This window comes from Polypterus senegalus, chromosome 5 (assembly GCF_016835505.1).
Source record: "Polypterus senegalus isolate Bchr_013 chromosome 5, ASM1683550v1, whole genome shotgun sequence".
NCBI classification, from domain to species: domain Eukaryota; kingdom Metazoa; phylum Chordata; class Cladistia; order Polypteriformes; family Polypteridae; genus Polypterus; species Polypterus senegalus.
Window position 1 is genome coordinate 135,206,828 of NC_053158.1, and position 21,234 is coordinate 135,228,061.

A 21,234-nucleotide genomic window follows, 5' to 3' on the forward strand; every position below is an offset into this window, starting at 1 on the left:
CGGGAGTGGTCTCCCCTCGACTTTCTCATATAGGGCCTACTCAGATATGGGGATGGATATTTGAGGAGTAAACCGCAAGACAATAATTATATTTTTATATCATGGACTTTAAGGAACCATCAACAACAAATCAAATTAATAATATATTGAACAATTATTATAAAAGTAAAGTTGAATAAATCGGACTCTGCAGCTGTATAAAAAAAAAAAAAAACGAGTATGTGTTCAGGTAAAGTACCACTTCCGGGTGATGGATATGGCCCAAAAGTTAATACAAATCTACAATTGTGGTGTAACAACCACATGCCGAATTTCATCCATATATCTAGTTGCACTTTTGAGTTACCGTGTTTACACACACATACATGCGCGCGCGTGCGTACACACACAATTCCAAAAAACAGTATTGTTGGACTTATAACGTCAAGATTCATCAAAATATCAAGGTCGAATTTTTTCATGATTACTATACTTTCTCTATACTTTGTATATGAGAAAGTAAAAACGATTTCTCCTGTCCCAAGTGGCAGGTGAATTGCTGTCAACAAAAAGCAGACACCAGAGAAATAAACTGAAATGTTACTCACTCGTGATTTTTCAGTCCATATGATAAACGTTCTATTGTCCTGCACATTCTGATTTCTGCCGTTTTAATTGCATCTTGATATACAACAAGCACAAATCGCTTTCTATTTCTTACGCTTTACGCACCCGCACTCAGCTTGCTCTGTCGCCGCAAATGCTGTGTGAACGGCCACCCTATGTCACCAGCCACCGTTCACTAGATGAATATGTGCGGGCGGCTCGTGGTGGAAGATTTTCTGATTTTGAGTTAAAACTTACAAGGGTTAAAGACTAACGGCAAGAATATTCATTCAAAAATGAAAACTAAAAATATTTTAGCAAATTGTTATTTTATTTCAGTTAGTCTATCCAGCTAATTTAACAGTTTTATTTAGTTTTAGTTTGTCATTTCGGTTTTGTTAATTATTTTATTTCAGTTTACGAAAATATTTTTTTAATAATAAGTTTCAGTTTTGATTTTAGTTTTTGTTAACTATAATAACCTTGCTCCTGAACCATCCATTCGTCTTCATCCTTACAGTGTCTACCAGTAGGACTGTTTTTTCATTCCCTTTCAGCATGCAGATCTCTGGACTTACTATCGTCATCTTTCATTGCATCTGGTGTTGTTTTTCTTGGACTTTGCTGTGTGGAGTTGCTTGTGTTTATATGTTTAATGTAATTTTGCCATAGGGGTACAGGGGTGGTATTATTGTTTTCATTTATATTATTTAATTTAATTATATTCTTTAATTGTTATTAGTTCCCAGTGTGCTTTATTTTGTCTCTGTTTGTGAGTGTGTGCGGGTCAGGCCAAGGCTGGGAGCGTCCTTGGGATCCTCTATAAAAATAATAAATCACTGTCATCTTGAGGGTGTGAATCTTAGCGGCACTGGACCGCTACACCATGGTAGGTGATAAATATTGTAATTTAAAAAAAAAGACATTTTTGTTGGAATGAGTAATGGGTTAACAACTTACAGCTCTTCTGCAGCAATGGAAGTTAATTAAACCTTGAAAGATGATTCAAACAATTCCAACAAGTGTTCCACACTTTGTTGATTACTTACAAATCCTCCATCTGTATAAAAGCAGTGTTGGAACACACTGTGCGGAGACACCCTCGGAAGCATTATGTATCCAGTTTTTGTTATATATTGCTATAATAATGGCAAGGGAATTTCAATTATGAAAAAAATACAGACAGATGATTATAACCCTTAAAAGTGCAGGTTTTTCCTTTAGGCAAATTGCAAAAAAAGGCATGGTGTCAGTGAGCACAGTATCATACACCATCAAAAGAAATGGAAACTGGAGGAAACTCGGACAGGAATTGGTCTGACAGACCTAAAGCCACAACAAAATCAGAAGACAAGTTTCTGAGAGCCAATAGATTGTGTGATAGGTTCCTGTCATTTGAAGTAAATCTGACAAGGAAAATTTGAAAAGACTTTATAAAGCCTTGTGCTTTTCTTTTGATATGATTATTAATGGAGTAGCTCTATGTTATTAACAAGTATGATAATCTGGGGAGGCAAAAGTATTGTATAGGGAAAGGAAACAAGATTCTCAGAGTACTCACTTTGTTGCTAAAACCTCACTTGTATATTAGCAAATTAAAGCATGTATTTATTTACGTACATGAATATCCTAAAAGATGTCAAATTTAGATTTAAAGCAACCCTTACTTCTCCCAGTATAAATAAGTGTATGGAATGGGTCCAGTCATGAATGGTTTCTGGATAATGTTGGACAAAATATGGATCCTTGCAAAACTTTTAGACATTTCATAGAAGAAAAAAGTATGTTAGCCAAACTTGCACCTGGTTTTGAGTCATAACAGAGGCACAACTTAAGAAAATAGGGACAACAAAGCCAAATAACAAAACAGTGTAGCAGTTCATGAAAATTCACTGCCTCAGGAGGAGAAATGTTAAGATTCTGGTCATCCATATCAAAAGAGAAAGGACTGAAACAGTATAGTACAGTACATCAGATGTCAAATGTGTGATCATTCAAAAATATCATGCTCCCATAACTATCTGCACTACTACTATTGATTATTTGCTTTAACTGGTATTCTCCTCCTTATGTTAAATTGGTATGAGATTAGTATATATAATCATCCAAAGCATAATTGTTTCTTACTTTAAATGACACTTTGTACATGACACTGTTTCTGACTATTTCTATTTGAAATGCTTTCATCTAACAAAAAGAAATGTTTGCCTATTTTCCAAAAAATAATTACTCTTTCCCCTTCTAAAGTATTGCTTCAAACAATCTTAATCTACTCTTACTATGACGAAAGCAAAATAACAAAGGTCTCTGGGTAAAAAGCTGATGAACTTAATGACCTACATCCTCAGTTCCTCTTAACTATATATGTGGTAAAGCCATATTTAACTCACATGCATTTTTACTTTTATGGGTGCTTGTGAAGTGAACTGACAGGGCAGAGTGATAGTTCTTCTATTACAAGTTACAAAAAGGGAAGCCTTATGCCTTCAGCAGTCCTCTCTAAACTTAAACAAGAGGGCAAAATGAAGCAGACCACAAGGAGCCACTGTCTGATTACAATTTGCTAAAACAAGAACAAGGCTCATATTTTAATAAGATTATGTTAGCCAGTAAAAATGATTAAACATTGCTCTGCATAAGCACAAGATTGTAACTAAAGGCATATTAAAATATGTGAGCGTGTGTTCAATAAAAATGAATCTCCTATTTATAGAAAAAGTGATATATGTTATTAAAACTGTGCTTACCCACCATTAAATGATATGTTTTTACTCCTTATTTCAGAAATTGATTCCTCTGAATTGATACATTTTAAATATAAGTAAAGACTTTTTTCCTAAAAATAAACTCATTAAAATTTTCTGAATTATCAGCTTCATGAGTGATGTGGTGGTTACCAATGCTGCCTTGTTGATCCAGTGTCTTGTGTTTTAATCCTGAGCCAAGCCGTGGTCTGTGTGGTGTCTGCATGGGAATTCCTCTGGGTACTCCACTTTTCCTCCCACATTCCCAAAGACATGCAGGTTAAGTTAACTGGCGATTTCAGTGTCAGTGTACATGAATTGACTCTTTAATATTCTGGCTTCTTGTCCAGAGGTAATCCCTGCCTTAGACCCAATAATACCACAAGTGTCTCTGCCCACAGATCACTTTGAATTGGGTTCAGTAGGTTCTGATAATGTTATACAATGATAAAAAGGCAATACTTGATGACCTTAACACATTTTTGATGCACAGAAAATAAAAGCCTTCCATGACCAATTAATATATGTCTATGAAAAAACCAATACTTTTCCTGAGATGAGATGTAACTCTCTGCAACATCTTCAGTTCATCTTCCAAGTAGAATCAATCAATCATGAATTGGTCTATAATGGTTTAAAATGACAGTCGGTCATTTTCTAAGCCTCTTAGTCCTGAACAGGCTCACGGTGCCAGATACGGTGCAAGGCAGGAAAAAACCCTGGACAGGGTGTGAGTCCATCGCAGTGCAAACACACACACACACACACCCCTAAGATACACTTTGACCAATTTAATATTGTTAGTCCACCTAACTTGCATGTCTTTGGACTGTGGGAGGAAACCCATGCAGACATGAGGAGAACATCCAAACTCGATTCATGGAGGACAATGGATGTGATCCCTGGCCTCTTTACTGCAAGGCAGCAATGCTACCTCTGCACCACCCAGGCTAAAATGTGTTTTTTTAAATTTTGCGCTAAATATGAGTCCTGGCAATGATTTCCTTTTCTTCTGTCTCCACTAAGAGGTGCTAGGCCACTTATCAGGGATAGCACCTTATCTGACAGCTCCTCCTTTGCACACTAAGGGCCAGTTTATACATCATGCTCATAACGCGTACGCGCACACATCAAGGCTGCCACGCATTCCCAGCGTTCATTTGACCTGTCCTCTGAGTATATCCTCAGAAATGAATGCGATGCGTATGCGAGTTGCAGTACGAGCAACAAGTTGGCGGGCACAGTGTGTTCAAGTTGGAATGTGACATCAGAGTCTCTGTTTACTGTCTACATGTGACAGACAGCCTCTTTGCAGATCCTACAGGATTGATGTGTGTGCTTCAATGTTTGATGAATGGTTCGATGTGGTGAAGAAAAATGCAGACATACAAATGCACTTGTGGTGCTTTTATATTCATGTGTCGCATATTCCCGAATGTCATGACAATACATTTTAAAGGTCTCACATACCATCTTCTGTGCCATTTTTTTTTTTTAAACCTTCACAAGGAGACCTGGGTTCACTTTCCGGGTCCTCCCTGCGTGGAGTTTGCAAGTTTTCCCCGTGTCTGCGTGGGTTTCCTCCGAGTGCTCCGGTTTCCTCCCGCAGTCCAAAGACATGCAGGTTAGGTGCATTGGCGATTCTAAATTGTCCCTAATGTGTGCTTGGTGTGTGTGTGTGCCCTGCGGTGGGCTGGCACCCTGCCCAGGATTTGTTCCTGTCTTGAGCCCTGTGTTGGCTGGGATTGGCTCCAGCAGACCCCCATGACCCTGTAGTTAGGATATAGCAGGTTGGAAAATGACTGACTGACTGACAACAGCATGAGAATGTGTGGCAATGTATTTAAGCCACAGAGAAAACAATTAGGGAATTAGGGTCTATTTTGTGAGTAAAGTGGAAATCTTGAAATGTCCACTTTAATCTCTTAGTTTATTTTATTATTAAAGAAGACCGTCATAAATGTCATTTTAAAACCGACTTAGTTGTTAATCGCTACATGCTTCCGGGGCTTCCTGCTGAGCTGACAGCAGCGGCAAGCAGCAATTGCCACAAAGAACACAATAAATATATGACATTCCAGCTCTCTGCACATTTATATTACTTATAAATACTTATATAATACTTATATTTATACTTGACTAGGGGGCCTCACGCCCTGCTTGCTTCGCTTGCCAACTCCCTCGGCTTGTGCTACACTCCAGCCACTTCGCGTCTCTGCTGCTTGCATATGTGGATTTCACTTTCACCAAACAACAGATCTTTTAATTCTTGCGGATACGCCTCTTCATTGGAAAGAAACACAACTTTTCCCTGATGGCAACATGAATTAGATGATCTACAAGTCTCCGACTTGAAGTTTAAATTTGAATAATATATTCAATCTCTTTTCGCTGTTCTGTTATTTCACTAATTTTTGTTTGTTTGCACTAATGTGATATTTCCTATCATTTTTTGGAGACTTAAAAATTTTAGCACTTTGATTATCTCTAACCTGCTCTGCATGTGTATTGCGGCATTTTTAACTTCTTTAGGATGTTCTACTTTGTCATCTACTCTTTGTCTTTTATTTCCAGCCCCGGGTGTGGTTAAATCTCTTGGCACAAAGTCTCGTCTCGCGAGACATGAAAGTATCTCCCTGAAAAAGTCATGTCTCATCCCAGGCTAAAAAGTCTCATCTCGTCCCAGGATTTTTTTATTAAAATACAGCAATATCACTTTCATGATGTAATGCATTAAAGTATGTATATTACATTTTACAGGTAAATTCGTTAACTTCATTTAAATAATGAATACTGTTAATGATTACACATGAGGGGACGACACAGTGGCGGAGTGTTAATACTGCTGCCTTGCAGGAAGTCACATCCCTGGTATTCCCTTCCTTGGAGTTTGCATGTGTTCCTGGTTGGTTTTCACATTGTGTTCAGTTTCCTTCCAAAGACATGTAGGACTGGGGATTTGGTGATGCTAAAATGACGCTGGTGTATGTGTCTGCTTGTAATTTCATCTTGCAATAAGCTGATGCCCCATCCAGGGATTGTTTCTGCTTTGCACCTGATGCTTACTGCAATGGGCACATCCCAAAATTGATGGATGTAATCATTAAACATCCATCCTTTTCAGAGATATTGTGGCATGGTGTCCTCGGAATTTAAAGGATGTTTCTGGCAATTCACAACACAGGGAAGCCAAACGTTTTCTCACTGTGATGATATCTGACACTGCCACCTAGTGGAATCTTTCAGATTTACTTAAGGTATGTGCACAAGTATAAGCAGTACACAGCTTGTATAGCGTCTCGTGAAGTGTAACCCAGGCCTAAGGTGACCAGGGGCTTCATGTATACACGGTGTGCAAGCACAAAAATGTTGCGTACTCCCATTTCCACGCTCAAATTGCGATGTATAAAACCTAAACTTGGCGTAAAGCCACACACATTTTCACGTTAGCTCAAACCCTGGCGTATGCAAGTTCTCTGCTTGGTTTTGCAAACTGGCGGCACCCAGCGTCAAAGCAGTGCTTTTGTTCCAGTGTGGTTTCCCTTTCTTTTTTAGATCCACATCACTGACGCGGCTTTATCAAATACACTGAAATTAACCGCATATTGTTTATAAGTTTAAGGCATCTGATTGTAATTAACCTTTAAAAATATAATGGTCCACGGAATGGCCAAACTAGCATTGTTTCTCTCAATGCAATACTCAGAGTATTTATCCCACTGTATCCTGAGTGTGAAATTACAGCTCTACAGCAGGTGATAGGAAAAAGAATTATCCGTATACAGATCAATCACACGCTACCTCAATCATGCACACTGTCTACTGAACTGCTCTCATACGACAGACGCTTCAGAGCCTTTCCTGTACGGACCTTGTGGTTCAGAAACAGTTTCATCCCAAGAACTATAAATGCACTGAATCAGTCCATCAAGGGCTCCTTGTAGAACTGTTTGTACTTATTAGTACAATCACCTCACTGTAAACTTACTTGCGATACAGTTATAATATTGCACATCCTGAGCCACTTTATAAAGTGTGTATTTACATATGATAACAATATCATTTTTAAGATGAAATGCAGTAAAATATGTTTATTACATTATACAAATAAAATGACAGACAAGTTTAGACAGGAGACCCCGTGGACTATGATGTTTGATGATAACATTGTGATCTGTAGTGATAGTAGGGAGCAGGTGGAGGAGACCGTGGAGAGTTGGAGATATGCTCTGGAGAGGAGAGGAATGAAGGTCAGTAGGAACAAGACAGAATACATGTGGGTAAATGTCAGGGAGTTCAGTGGAATGGTGAGGGTGCAAGGAGTACAGATGGCGAAGGTGGATGAGTTTAAATACAGTACAGAGTAATGGGATTGTGGAAGAGAGGTGAAAAAGAGAGTGCAGGCAGGGTGGAATGGGTGGAGAAGAGTGTCAGAAATGATTTGTGACAGACGAATATCAGCAAGAGTGAAAAGGAAGGTCTACAGGACAGTAGTGAGTCCAGCTATGTTATATGGGTTGCAGATGGTGGCACTGACCAGAAAGCAGGAGACAGAGCTGGAGGTGGCAGAGTTAAAGATGCTAAGATTGGCACTGGGTGTGACAAGGATGGACAGAATTTGAAATGAGTACATTAGAGGGTCAGCTCAAGTTTGACGGTTGGGAGACAAAGTCAGAGAGGAGAGATTGCGTTGGTTTGGACATGTGCAGAGGAGAGATGCTGAGGATACTGGGAGAAGGATGCTAAGGATAAAGTTGTCAGGCAAGAGAAAAAGAGGAACGCCTAAGAGAAGGTTTATGGATATGCTAAGAGAAGAGTTGCAGGTGATGGGTGTAATGAACAAGATACAGAGGACAGAAAGATATGGAAGATTATCTGCTGTGGCGACACCTAATGGGAGCAGCCGAAAGAAGAAGAAGACATTATACAGATAAAATGTTAACATCATTTAAATAATCTGTATTGTTAATAATTAAACATGTGAGGGCATGGTGTGGCAGTGCTAAGATTGTTCCTGCCTTGCGCTGTATGCTTGCTGGGACTGGCGTGACCCTGGATGGATAGATGGATAGAATAATTAAACATGTACTACGAAGATATTTCAATGTTCCTTAAAAGTTTTGAAGAATCAGTGTTCTAAGCTTTCAGATGGCTTAACATATATTACAGAGCTGATTATGTGGTGATTGGTTATTTGGAGAAAGAAAAGGAAGGACAGGAATCGGGGTTAGTACATTTAAAAGAGACAGTATGCTGCAATAAGTTATTTCGCACATTAAGGTCACGCATGGTGTAGCAAGCATCTTGCAGGAGGCAGTGACAATCTCTATACAGGACGCCAGCTTGTTAATATCACTGCACCAACATGCTCCCATGATTAATAACATGCTTTAACTCCTATCATCATGAAAATGATATCAAGTATGCATCTCAGTGTTTTAATTATTCAGAGAGCTGTAATATCACAAATGTAATGGATTCTGTGTTCTGTCGATAGGATGAGAAAGCCCGTTTAAGAAGCACATAGTGATTCACACACATACAGCACATAGAAGAACACATACAAAACAAAGCATTTAATGTGCTACTTTAGTTACGATGGTATTTGAGAAGCTAGTAAATTAAATGATTTAAAGATGAAGTTTATGATGTTCTACTTTAATGACAAAATAAACTATGTTATTAAAGTGAAAATTTCAAGATTAATGTTGACATTTCGAGCTTTTTTCCCCCACTGTGTGCCTGTTTTTTTTTCTTTTCTCTGCACCCTAATAAGCTTTCATATGACACTCAGACGGTGGGCTACGACTCGCCTTTTTACGGCGACTTTGATATCTTTTTTTTTTATTTAACTTTTTTATTTCGGGGACTGTGCGACTCTTTGTGAGCTTGAGCTTTCGAGTTTCTCCGACACTCTATGACACTAGATCAACTTCCTTTTGTTGTTTATATCACTGTTAAAACCAACAAATAGTATGTTTTTCCTTGCCTCCACTTGGCATTCACTGAAATTCTTATTTTCTCCAGTGCTTTTGCCATTGCCTTTTCACAGAACGCTGAGCTTAAGGGCTATTTATATTGATTTGCATATTCAAAGAGGCATAATTCTGGGAGGAGTTGGGATGGAGCAGCAGGTGCATGCACATGCATTACTTTTCATGCTGACCGGGATTATTGGAGCGGAAGAACGTGGAAGCTGGCGTTCGCACAGATTTATGCATCAGGATTTTTTTGTGTGTACACACATTTCAGCTTTTGTCCTTACAACATGTTTTAGTGTGACTTCTACACATGGCATTATGCATGAGGCCCCAGATCTTTACCCAGTAAGCATACACAGACTCCTTAACTTAAATGACTGGTTTATAAAGAGTGCACTTCTCACAATAACCTATACTGTGAATTACAGACAAGAGCTTATACCCTCTTACTCAACTATGGTCTTATTAAACTTTACCAAGAAAATTAGGCATTACAATTATATCAGAATATACAGTCATATGAAAAAGTTTGGGAACCCCTCTCAGCCTGCATAATAATATACTCTACTTTCAACAAAAATGATAACAGTGGTATGTGTTTCATTTCCTAGGAACATCTGAGTACTGGGATGTTTTCCGAACAAAGATTTTTAGTGAAGCAGTATTTAGTTGTACGAAATCAAATGTGAAAAACTGGCTGTGCAAAAATGTGGGTCCCCTTGTAATTTTGCCGATTTGAATGCATGTAACTGCTCAATACTGATTACTTGAAACACCAAATTGATTGGATTAGCTCGTTATGCCTTGAACTTCATAGACAGGTGTGTCCAATCATGAGAAAAGGTATTTAAGGTGGTCAATTGCAAGTTGTGCTTCCCCTTGACTCTCCTCTAAAGAGTGACAGCATGGGATCCTCAAAGCAACTCTCAAAAGATTTGAAAACAAAGACTGTTCAGTTTCATGGTTTATGGGAAGGCTACAAAAAATCTATCTCAGAGGTTTAAACTGTCAGTTTCAACTGTAAGGAATGTAATCAGGAAATGGGAGGCCACAGGCACAGTTGCTGTTAAACCCAGGTCTGGCAGGCCAAGAAAAATACAGGAGCGGCATATGCGCAGGATTGTGAGAATGGTTACAGACAACCCACAGATCACCTCCAAAGACCTGCAAGAACATCTTGCTGCAGATGGTGTATTTGTACATTGTTCTACAATTCAGTTTTTTTTGCACAAATTTGCACAAAGAACATCTGTATGGCAGGGTGATGAGAAAGAAGCCCCTTCTGCACTCATGCCACAAACAGAGTTGCTTGTTGTATGCAAATGCTCATTTAGACAAGCCAGATTAATTTTGGAACAAAGTGCTTTGGACTGATGAGACAAAAATTTAGTTATTTGGTCATAACAAAAAGCGCTTTGCATGGCGGAAGAAGAACACCACATTCTAAAAAAAACACCTGCTACCTACTGTCAAATTTGGTGGAGGTTCCATCATGCTGTGGGGCTGTGTGGCCAGTTCAGGGACTGGGGCCCTTGTTAAAGTCAAGGGTCAGATGAAACCAACCCAATATCAACAAATTCTTCAGGATAATGTTCAAGCATCAGTCACAAAGTTGAAGTTACGCAGGGGTTGGATTTTCCAAGCCAATGACCCAAAACACAGTTCGAAATCTACAAATGCATTCATGCAGAGGGAGAAGTACAATGTTCTGGAATGGCCGTCACAGTCCCCTTACTTGAATATCATCCAAAATCTATGGGATGCTCGGCAGCCTTCAAATTTAACTGAACTGGAGAGATTTTGTATGGAAGAATGGTCAAAAATACCCCCATCAAGAATCCAGACACTCATCAAAGGCTATAGGAGGCATCTAGAGGCTGTTATATTTGCAAAAGGAGGCTCTATTAAGTATTGATGTAATATCTCTGTTGGGGTGCCCACATTTATGCACCTGTCTAATTTTGTTATGATGCATATTGCATATTTTCTATTAATCCAATAAACTGTCACTGCTGATATACTATTGTTTCCATAAGACATGTCATATGGAAAGGAAGCAAAGGAAGTTGCTACTTTGAAAGCTCAGCCAATGATAAACAAAAATCCAAATAATTAAGAGGGGTTCCCAGACTTTTTCATATGACTGTAACAAAGATAAGCACTAATACGTACTAATCAACAAGAGCAGATAAATATTTGAGAATATTTTCCAAAAACCTGTGCAACCCGCATGACAGATCCTAGTTAGCACTAAACTTGTACAAAATGATTACTATCGTTTGTGATTGAATCATTCTGCATTTACTTCCGCCATCTGACAAAAGCACGCTTACCCATGGCATTACGGTACCAGAAACATCATCTGCTAGTATAGTTGCAGCTGCGGCATGACACTGCCCACACAAGCCTAGACCAAAGTTAATGAGCTGCGACGTTACAACTGAAGTGCTAGGCTGCAGCAGTCTGGCAGGCTAAACTATTGGCTGGGCTTCTGAGACTGGCCACTGGGCAGAACTGACCATCACGAGTAGTAATAGTTTGCATATTTTCATATAATGGAGCGGGAGATCGACAGGCTGATCGGTGCGACATCTGCAGTGATGCGGGCTCTGAATCGGTCTGTCGTGGTGAAAAAGGAGCGGAGCTGTAAGGCAAAGCTCTCAATTTACAGGTCGATCTACGTTCCTACCCTCACCTATGGTTATGAGCTGTGAGTAGTGACCAAAAGAACAAGATTGTGAATACAAGAGGCTGAAATGAGTTTTCTCCGCAGGATGTCTGGGCTTTCCCTTAAAGATAGGGTGAGAAGATCAGTCACCCAGGAGGAACTCAGAGTAGAGACACTCCTCCTCCGTATCGAGAGGAGTCAGATGAGGTGGCTCGGGCATCTGATCAGGATGCCTCCTGGACACCTCCCTGGTGAGGAGTTCCGGGCACGTCTAACCGGGAGGAGGCCCCAGGGAAGACCCAGGACATGCTGGAGGGACTATGTCTCTTGGCTGGCCTAAAAACACCTCGGGATTCCCCTGGAAGAGCTAGTAGAAGTGGCCAGGGAGAGGAAAGTCTGAGCATCTCTGTTCAAGCTGCTGCCCCCGCAACCCAATCTCGGATAAGCGGAAGTGGATGAATGGATGTATATTTTCACGTTTTTTTGCTTTAGTTTTATGTAATTTTGTGCTAGTATTGTAACGAACAGTTAGTGCAGACTACAGCTGAAGATCTGTGAATGCGAGAAGTTGTTGAGTTGTTTATTAACAATTTTTTGTGATTTTGAGTTTGTAAAATTAGTGTAGGTCAGGGGGCTTTTTGCATATCGGCTTATTTTACAATATAAACTTTGAAGTAAACTTAGCATAGTAAAATTAGATTTTTGGAGGATTTGTTTTCCAACTTGAATTACTGAGCAATGAATTCAGTGAGCGTTTTCATGATTTCAGTTTACATCACCATACTCTTACAATGTTGAGAATGCGCCTGAGAATATCCAAATGGATTTCACTGAACTGCAGTCAGATTCTATTCTGAAGGCAAAATACAATTAAGTTGGTGTGCCAGGCTTGTATGCTTACCTGCCACCCTCGTATGTGCAGATCTGTAAGTTGGCCTTGAGAGTACTGTCTATGTTCAGACGTACTTACCTTTGTGAGCAATTGTTTTCGTTAATGAAAGCTACCAAAACCCCACATCGCTCAAGACTTACTGTCGAGCACCTTTCATCCCTCATAAAAGTTGCAGCTGCACAAGATTTCAAGCCTGATATTGACGAACTGGTTACTAACAAGAGATGCCAAGTGTCGGGACAAAAGAAATAGATCTCAGACTGTAAGATTCCTATATAAGGACCTAGCTAAGAGGTTAAGACTCTAATTGTACGCTGTCGTACGGAGATTGTATGGAAATAAATTGCTTTTCTTTAAACTTTAAGTGTTACATTTTTAAAGTTTTCAGTATTGGAAAGAAAGCTACAGTAACTTTGTATAATAGTATAATAGTATTTGTTACACTGCGGCCCACTGACGCACGTATGGCAGTCGAAGCGTCCCACCAATGCTAGTGAGTTTGACATGCCTGGTGTAGGTTACTCGATACTTTTTGCTGCAGCTCTATCTTAGTTTGAAATGAAAGACCCATAATAATATATCATGTGTCTCTGAAATAGCCAGGGAATCATGAGAATTAGTGTATGTACAAGTGCTCCCTGCAACAAACTAGAGTACATTTCTCACTCCCATAACCTTCAACAGAATTTAATAATTTCCACTAATATATTATTTACCCATCAGTTTAATGTAAATTAACAAATATTTTTGAAATTAGATTTTATATTTTCCTATAATGTGCACTCAAGCCACATGGTCATACAAGCCAATTGCCCTTAACAGCGAAGACAGAAAAGGTTAAGTCGAAGCATAACACAGAGATATTTAAGGGTAGCTAGATATAAGTGAACGTGCAGACAATAAACTATAGAGCTGCTGCTGAATCAGAAGCAATCGCTGGTCAATTCAATGGATGAAAGGAATGTCAGTAATAAAAAAAGCACATTAGCACAACCAAAAGCCCTTTAAGGAAAAAAAGTTGCATAATAGGTAGAGGGGGATAGCGTGGCCATGTTCATTCCCTGTCTAAAAATAAACAAGTTGACCAGCTGATGTAATATAATTTGATTTCACTCAAAAAATACTCCTTTTGGCAAGAACAGTATAGTAATAATACAACATAGATAAATGCAGCAAAGTGCCATTAAAATTGTGTAGATTTCAAAAAAAGGATTAAAAATTTATATTAAAATATAACTAACTAATTATTTTCATAATTAATTATTATAGGAATTGTCTGTAATAAATAAATATGTAAAATGTACTGTACTACTTTAACAGTTTTTAAGGTTTTTTCTCCAGTAAATGTGTGATACAAAATGAAATCTGATTAATAAGTTGGAATATCTTTACTCATTTTTTACATGACAGAGTTTATTCATTAAACTATGCCCTTTTTTTGATTTTCTGTGGCTCAACATCTGGTCATAATTTGTTGTTGTTTTTTTTTTTTTTTTGCTACTACCTAACCAATTTGCCATCAACATTTCTAATAAAAACTTTATTCCTAATGGCTTAACTAAAGTTACAATGTTTTCTTCTTCAAAATAGTATACAATGAGCCGTATATCACAGGATACAAACATGTGAATCAGCATTGAGATGTATCAATTTCTTGACCTTTCTCATGATAAATATTGTGATGGATTTCTGTTGTGGTTGGCCTTCTTTCATAACCAGTGACGATCAAGGCATCTCATCCAGAAACCTCAATAAACTTTAACAAGCATCTATGAACTTCCTGAGTTTTATGAAACTAACATTTGAGAAAATTACAGGGCAAGTTTAAAATTTAAGCATTCACTTTAGAGAAATGTAGAGAACATGAAGTAATTTAAACATTCTAAAGCTAAAAGTATTTCAGACAGTACTTCTAACACTTGCTTATTTACATATTATTTAATGTTTTCATGCATACCAAATAGGAACTTGTATTTTAAAACGGAAGTAATTGAAATGTATATTTCACATATATATGAAATTTCCAAATATGGAGTCAATCCAAGTAGATCCTGAAGATGCTAAAACCCATTTTAAAATGCTGAACTCCAATTAATTTTAATCTTACATACTACCATCATAACCTGCCTGACACTTTTTCTATATTGTATTTGGTAGCTAATTGAGGTTTTAGAACTTTATGTGTAATCTTCTGCCTGAAGGTTTGGTATACATCACTTTGTAGCAGTGAGGGGAATGTTAATATTACTAATAACATTATCTTTTATTCTTGAGTCTTCAGTGGCCAGTGGTGCACTGGTATCTCTTTTTTCTGATGAATCTGAATTTCTCTACCCTCAAATCTTTGACTATATATATTTTCACACATGTGTGCTTGGGAAACAACTTGTGGGCTCATCAAATAGTAATTTCATAATTTCATCCTGAATCAAGGGTTGGCGTTATTGCCTAATGTTTCTCCTGCTTTCTCGCTCACAGATCTGACAACCAGCCAAAGCACTGAGTCACTTACTGGTTATGAACCCCTGAGCCCACCTCTTCCACTTTGGCTTCCTCTACCCTCATGAGTCAGTCTACTTTTGACACCCATCTAAAATTACATCTGGTATAAAGCTGCCTTTTTTGTTTTGCCATAAAATGTATAGGTTTTTATCTTCACACTTCATATTTTTATTACAGTGGCAGTGGAAGTGCAGGCATTGTGTGTTCAGGTAGAAACCAACAAATCCAGAGGCTCATCTAGTGGTCCAGATGGAACCATACCTCGTCATCTATGAATGGACAGCCACCATCATCATTGGGAACACAAGGTTTGAGTGCACATACTGGCTCCTTTGCTGACGGGTGAGGTTCAGAAGGCCTTGATTAGCAGGCTGCTGGAGATTATGACAAATTGAAAGCTAAGATCCTAGAATGCTACAGCGTGACTCCAGAACTGCTGGCAAGACAGTGATATGAATGGCACTTCATCACGGAGTGGACGGTGCTCTCACAAGCATATAAACTGTGGGGAAAGCTTGGGCAGTGGCTAAGGCCTGAAATAAACCAGACAGGTGATGGAAGTATTTGCTTGTGACTACCTAATTAATTTGCCTCTAAGCCTCTCGTTTAACAGGTAATACAGGCAAGTGTGGAAGAACATGGACTTGCCTATTAAAACCACTGAGCATCGTTGGCTACCCACACAAGTCAAAAGTTTAGAACAGCTGAATGATCACTGCATGCCGCAACTTCCAAGTGGATGATGGCTTGAAGGGCTTGAGATGACATGTTTGTACTGACGTTAGTTGTATTCTGGTTTTCTCTCCTACATTCTAAAGAAGTAAATTGAGCATGTGTTAATGGTTGTATTACAACCTTAGTCTTACCTGTAATATCATTTTTTTCCAAAACCTGTAAAGTTCTCCATAAGCATGTGTCACTGGCAACATATAACTCACAGAAATTATTAAGAACACCTGTACACCTGTTTATCCATGCTACTACCTAATCAGCCAATAAAGTGGCAGCAGCCCATGCATAAAATCATGCCGATCCAGGTCAGTAACTTCAGTTAATATTCCCATGGAATGGAGAAAAAAATGTGATCTTTGTGTTTTGAACTTTGACATGATTGTTGGTGCCAGATTGGCTTGTAAATGATGATCACCTTGGATTTTCACACACACCATTCTTTAGAGTTTACTCAATAACGTGCAAAAAACAAAGATACATCCTGTGAGTTGCAGTCTTGCAGACAAAAATGCATTGATGAGAGAGGTCAGAGGAGAATGGCCAGACTTGTTTGAGCTGACAGAAAGGCTATGGTAGCTTGAAACTGTATTCAGCAGAAAAGTATTTCAGGAGGCATAAGACATTAAACCTTGAGGCAGATAGGCTATAACAGCCGAAAACCATTTAGATTCCGGAAATGTCAGCCAAGAACAAAACAAAATTGCAGCAGTGGGTACTAACTCATCAAACTGGACAGCAGAAGACTGGAAAATATAGCCTGGTCTGATAAATCTCAAGTTCTACTTAGGCACAAAGACAATAGGGTTAGAGTTTGATGCCAACAGCATCACTTCATGCACTCAACAAGCCTTGTCTCAAAAGTTCAGGCAGGTTGTAAGGGTGTAATGGGCAATGTTTTCTTTCCACAATTTGGGCCCATTAATATCCATCAATCATCGTTTGAATGCCACAACCAATTTGAGTATTGTAACTAAACACGTGCATTTACTCAAGGCCACAATTTGCCCATCTTCTAATGGCTACTCCCACCGTGTTAATGCACCATGTCACAAAGCAAAAGTCACATCAGACTGATTTTGTGAATATGACAATGTGTCCTCCAGTGTTCTTAAGTAGCCTTTCCAATTACCAAATCTGAATCAAATAGAACACCATTTATAGCATGCATTTGCAAATTACAAATCTGCAGAAACTGCATGATGTGATCATGCCAACCATGGACCAGAATCTCAAAGGAATGTTTCCAACATCTTCTGGAATACATGTCATGAAGAATTGAGGCTGCTTTGAGAGCAAAGGAGGTCCTAAACACTATCAGTATAGTTTTCCTAATAAATTGCAGAGTATGTAAGTACAGCATACATTCATAGATAAATTTTGATAGTTGAGGAGTGCATTTAAAAATAATTCTACTCAGAAAACTTCAGAGGAAAGGATGGGTCCCATACAACCAAAGAAAAACTCAGCTTTTCAGTGTGAGAATCCGTGAGTCAGTAGGTACATTCAGAAGTGCAGCATTACAGGGGATAATGATTGGTGGGCTGGGCAGATTTCTAAGAAGATTCCTCCAGGATGCATTATGTCCTTCACTCATAAACAAGGACAGTCAGGCTACTGATATCTGCAAAGGGGCCAAAACACCTCTGTACTAGAAAGTGAGAGCAGACCACTGACAGTTGAGACAGGTAAATATCTGCTGTTGAATAGAGAGAACAGGAAACAATGAGATTGCTGTAAGGACCTGGTCCTATAGGGGCAACCAATGGCTCAGGCAAGTTGAAAACCAGGTGCTGCTAAAATGTGATTTTGGGGCTTGGGAAGAAATTAACACAAGGTGCGAGGCTTGAAGTTGACAAGAGGGGTTAGACTGAGTCTAGAGTTGAAGGATGGGTTGCTAGCTTTGAGGTCATCCTGGAAGGATGAAGTTATTAGGGTCGTGAGACATAGACATAAACAAGGACAGACAGTACGTGACAAAGGCTTGCCCAACCCACTTGTTAGACAGAAGCTAAAGATGTTTAGTAGCTAGGTAAAGTAGGGCAGTTAGATTTTGCTTTGTCACATTATTTTGGTATTTTGTGTGCTACCTTTCTGAGTCAGTCTATTATGTGTGTGCAGAAATTCTAATTTGCATTTGTAGCAGCCAGTTCTGCTGCCTAACAACTCCAATGACATATCTGGCCACTGACATTTAGCAGATTTTGTAATTGAGGTTTTGCAAAGAATTTTTTTAGGATTTTGATCTTGCTTGGCTGATTTAAGGAGACCACATCCTAGCACCAAAGTAAGAGTTTTTATTTGTTTTTTTTTTTTGGATTACAGACAGGGCATATATTCCTGTTTTCTTCCATATACCAAAGTCTGACGTGTCAGAATAACAGAATTGTTATATTGGTTTGGGGTATGTACTGTATATGAATGTATTCTATGACAGTATTATCCAGGGTGGGCTCTTTTCTGCACCCACAGCTACTATCATACAATATGTACCCAGTGTCTATGTAATAGGCTATGTAATGATTGGATAAATAGAAATATACTCAAAAAAGATCATTACCGCATGGTGGCTTTGTTTTTTTAGTAATCTTTGGTCAGTGGTTAATGTTGATATTTTAATGCTATCTATTGCTTAAAGAATATAGTGGTTTTACTGAATTATAGAATAAAATCATATGCAACATTGCTTCTCAAAGCTCTTTATTGCCTTTCATGCACCGCAATTATTTATTTTTCTTAAAAATGAAACATATTAGTGTGCAAACACGTGTAAATATACTAGTGTGCAATCCCTCTTTGATGTTTAGTTCAATGTAAGAGTATGGAAAATATTATCTGTAAAATAATGATAACTTCAAATTCACCTTTACTGCAGACTGGAGAAAAGCAAAGACAAAAACTATTTGTTCTTGTACTTTACCTTGTTGAACATTTATTTTAGATCTAAGCCAAATAAAATAAACATTAAAGTTATTTATTAAAATCTTTCTTGGTTTTATTAAGATTTTAGTATAGCATTTCAGACAAGTCAATAAGCAGTTACACTGGGCATGAGACTGATCCAAGTATCCAATTTTAAAGAGCCAGGATAAGTAGAATGTTTTGCCAAAAACAAGTGAACTTAATTTTTTTGGAGATAAATTGCATTTGTACAGAATGCAAAGAACAAAATGTCAGAATACATACTTAGTGCTGTGGTTACTCAAGTGACTTTCAATTCGCAAACACTTGAAGGTATTAAAGTTCAGTAGGAATCACCATGTCTAAATTTCTACAAATATATATATTTTTTAATTTTCTTATAATGGAAGGTATTTTTTTACTTCAGTTATCAAGATAAGTTCTTTCTAACACTCACATATTATGTGCAATGTAGATATCTGATAATAGCTAAGTTTATGTTCTTAGCTTTCTGCATTCCACTCTTAACCTATTTGTTTCTTGAATAAAACTCCATATATATCACCCCAACTGACAACTGATGCTCTAGTGTAATCTTGAGACAGTATTTTCTACTGCAACTGTCCAATATATTTTTTTTCTTCTACACTCAAACATGTCCAAGATTAAATGTTCAAAAAAGCCCAGAAACATTCTTTTGCATGTTTGTCACACAAAATGTTTCTGATCATCAAACACATTTAACCATTAGTCAAATATAACACAAGTAAACACAAAATGCAGTTTTAAATGATGGTTTTTATTATTTAGGGAGAAAAAAAATCCAAACCTACATGGCTCTGTGTGAAAAAGTAATTGCCCCCTGAACCTAATAACTGGTTGGGCCACCCTTAGCAGCAATAACTGCAATCAAGCATTTGCGATAACTTGCAATGAGTCTTTACAGCTCTGGAGGAATTTTGGCCCACTCATCTTTGCAGAATTGTTGTAATTCAGCTTTATTTGAGGGTTTTCTAGCATGAACCGCCTTTTTAAGGTCATGCCATAGCATCTCAATTGGATTCAGGTCAGGACTTTGACTAGGCCACTCCAAAGTCTTCATTTTGTTTTTCTTCAGCCATTCAGAGGTGGATTTGCTGGTGTGTTTAGGGTCATTGTTCTGTTGCAACACCCAAGATCGCTTCAGCTTGAGTTGACGAACAGATGGCTGGACATTCTCCTTCAGGACTTTTTGGTAGACAGTAGAATTCATGGTTCCATCTATCACAGCAAGCCTTCCAGGTCCTGAAGCAGCAAAACAACCCCAGACCATCACACTACCACCACCATATTTTACTGTTGGTATGATGTTCTTTTTCTGAAATGCTGTGTTCCTTTTACGCTAGATGTAACGGGACATTTGCCTTCCAAAAAGTTAAACTTTTGTCTCATCAGTCCACAAGGTATTTTCCCAAAAGTCTTGGCAATCATTGAGATGTTTCTTAGCAAAATTGAGACGAGCCCTAATGTTCTTTTTGCTTAACAGTGGTTTGCGTCTTGGAAATCTGCCATGCAGGCCGTTTTTGCCCAGTCTCTTTCTTATGGTGGAGTCATGAACACTGACCTTAATTGAGGCAAGTGAGGCCTGCAGTTCTTTAGACGTTGTCCTGGGGTCTTTTGTGACCTCTCGGATGAGTCATCTCTGTGCTCTTGGGGTAATTTTGGTCGGCCGGCCACTCCTGGGAAGGTTCACCACTGTTCCATGTTTTTGCCATTTGTGGATAATGGCTCTCACTGTGGTTCACTGGAGTCCCAAAGCTTTAGAAATGGCTTTATAACCTTTACCAGACTGATAGATCTCAATTACTTCTGTTCTCATTTGTTCCTGAATTTCTTTGGATCTTGGCATGATGTCTAGCTTTTGAGGTGCTTTTGGTCTACTTCTCTGTGTCGGGCAGCTCCTATTTAAGTGATTTCTTGATTGAAACAGGTGTGGCAGTAATCAGGCCTGGGGGTGGCTACGGAAATTGAACTCAGGTGTGATACACCACAGTTAGGTTATTTTTTAACAAGGGGGCAATTACTTTTTCACACAGGGTCATGTAGGTTTGGATTTTTTTTTCTCCCTAAATAATAAAAACCATCATTTAAAAACTGCATTTTGTGTTTACTTGTGTTATATTTGACTAATGGTTAAATGTGTTTGATGATCAGAAACATTTTGTGTGACAAACATACAAAAGAATAAGAAAT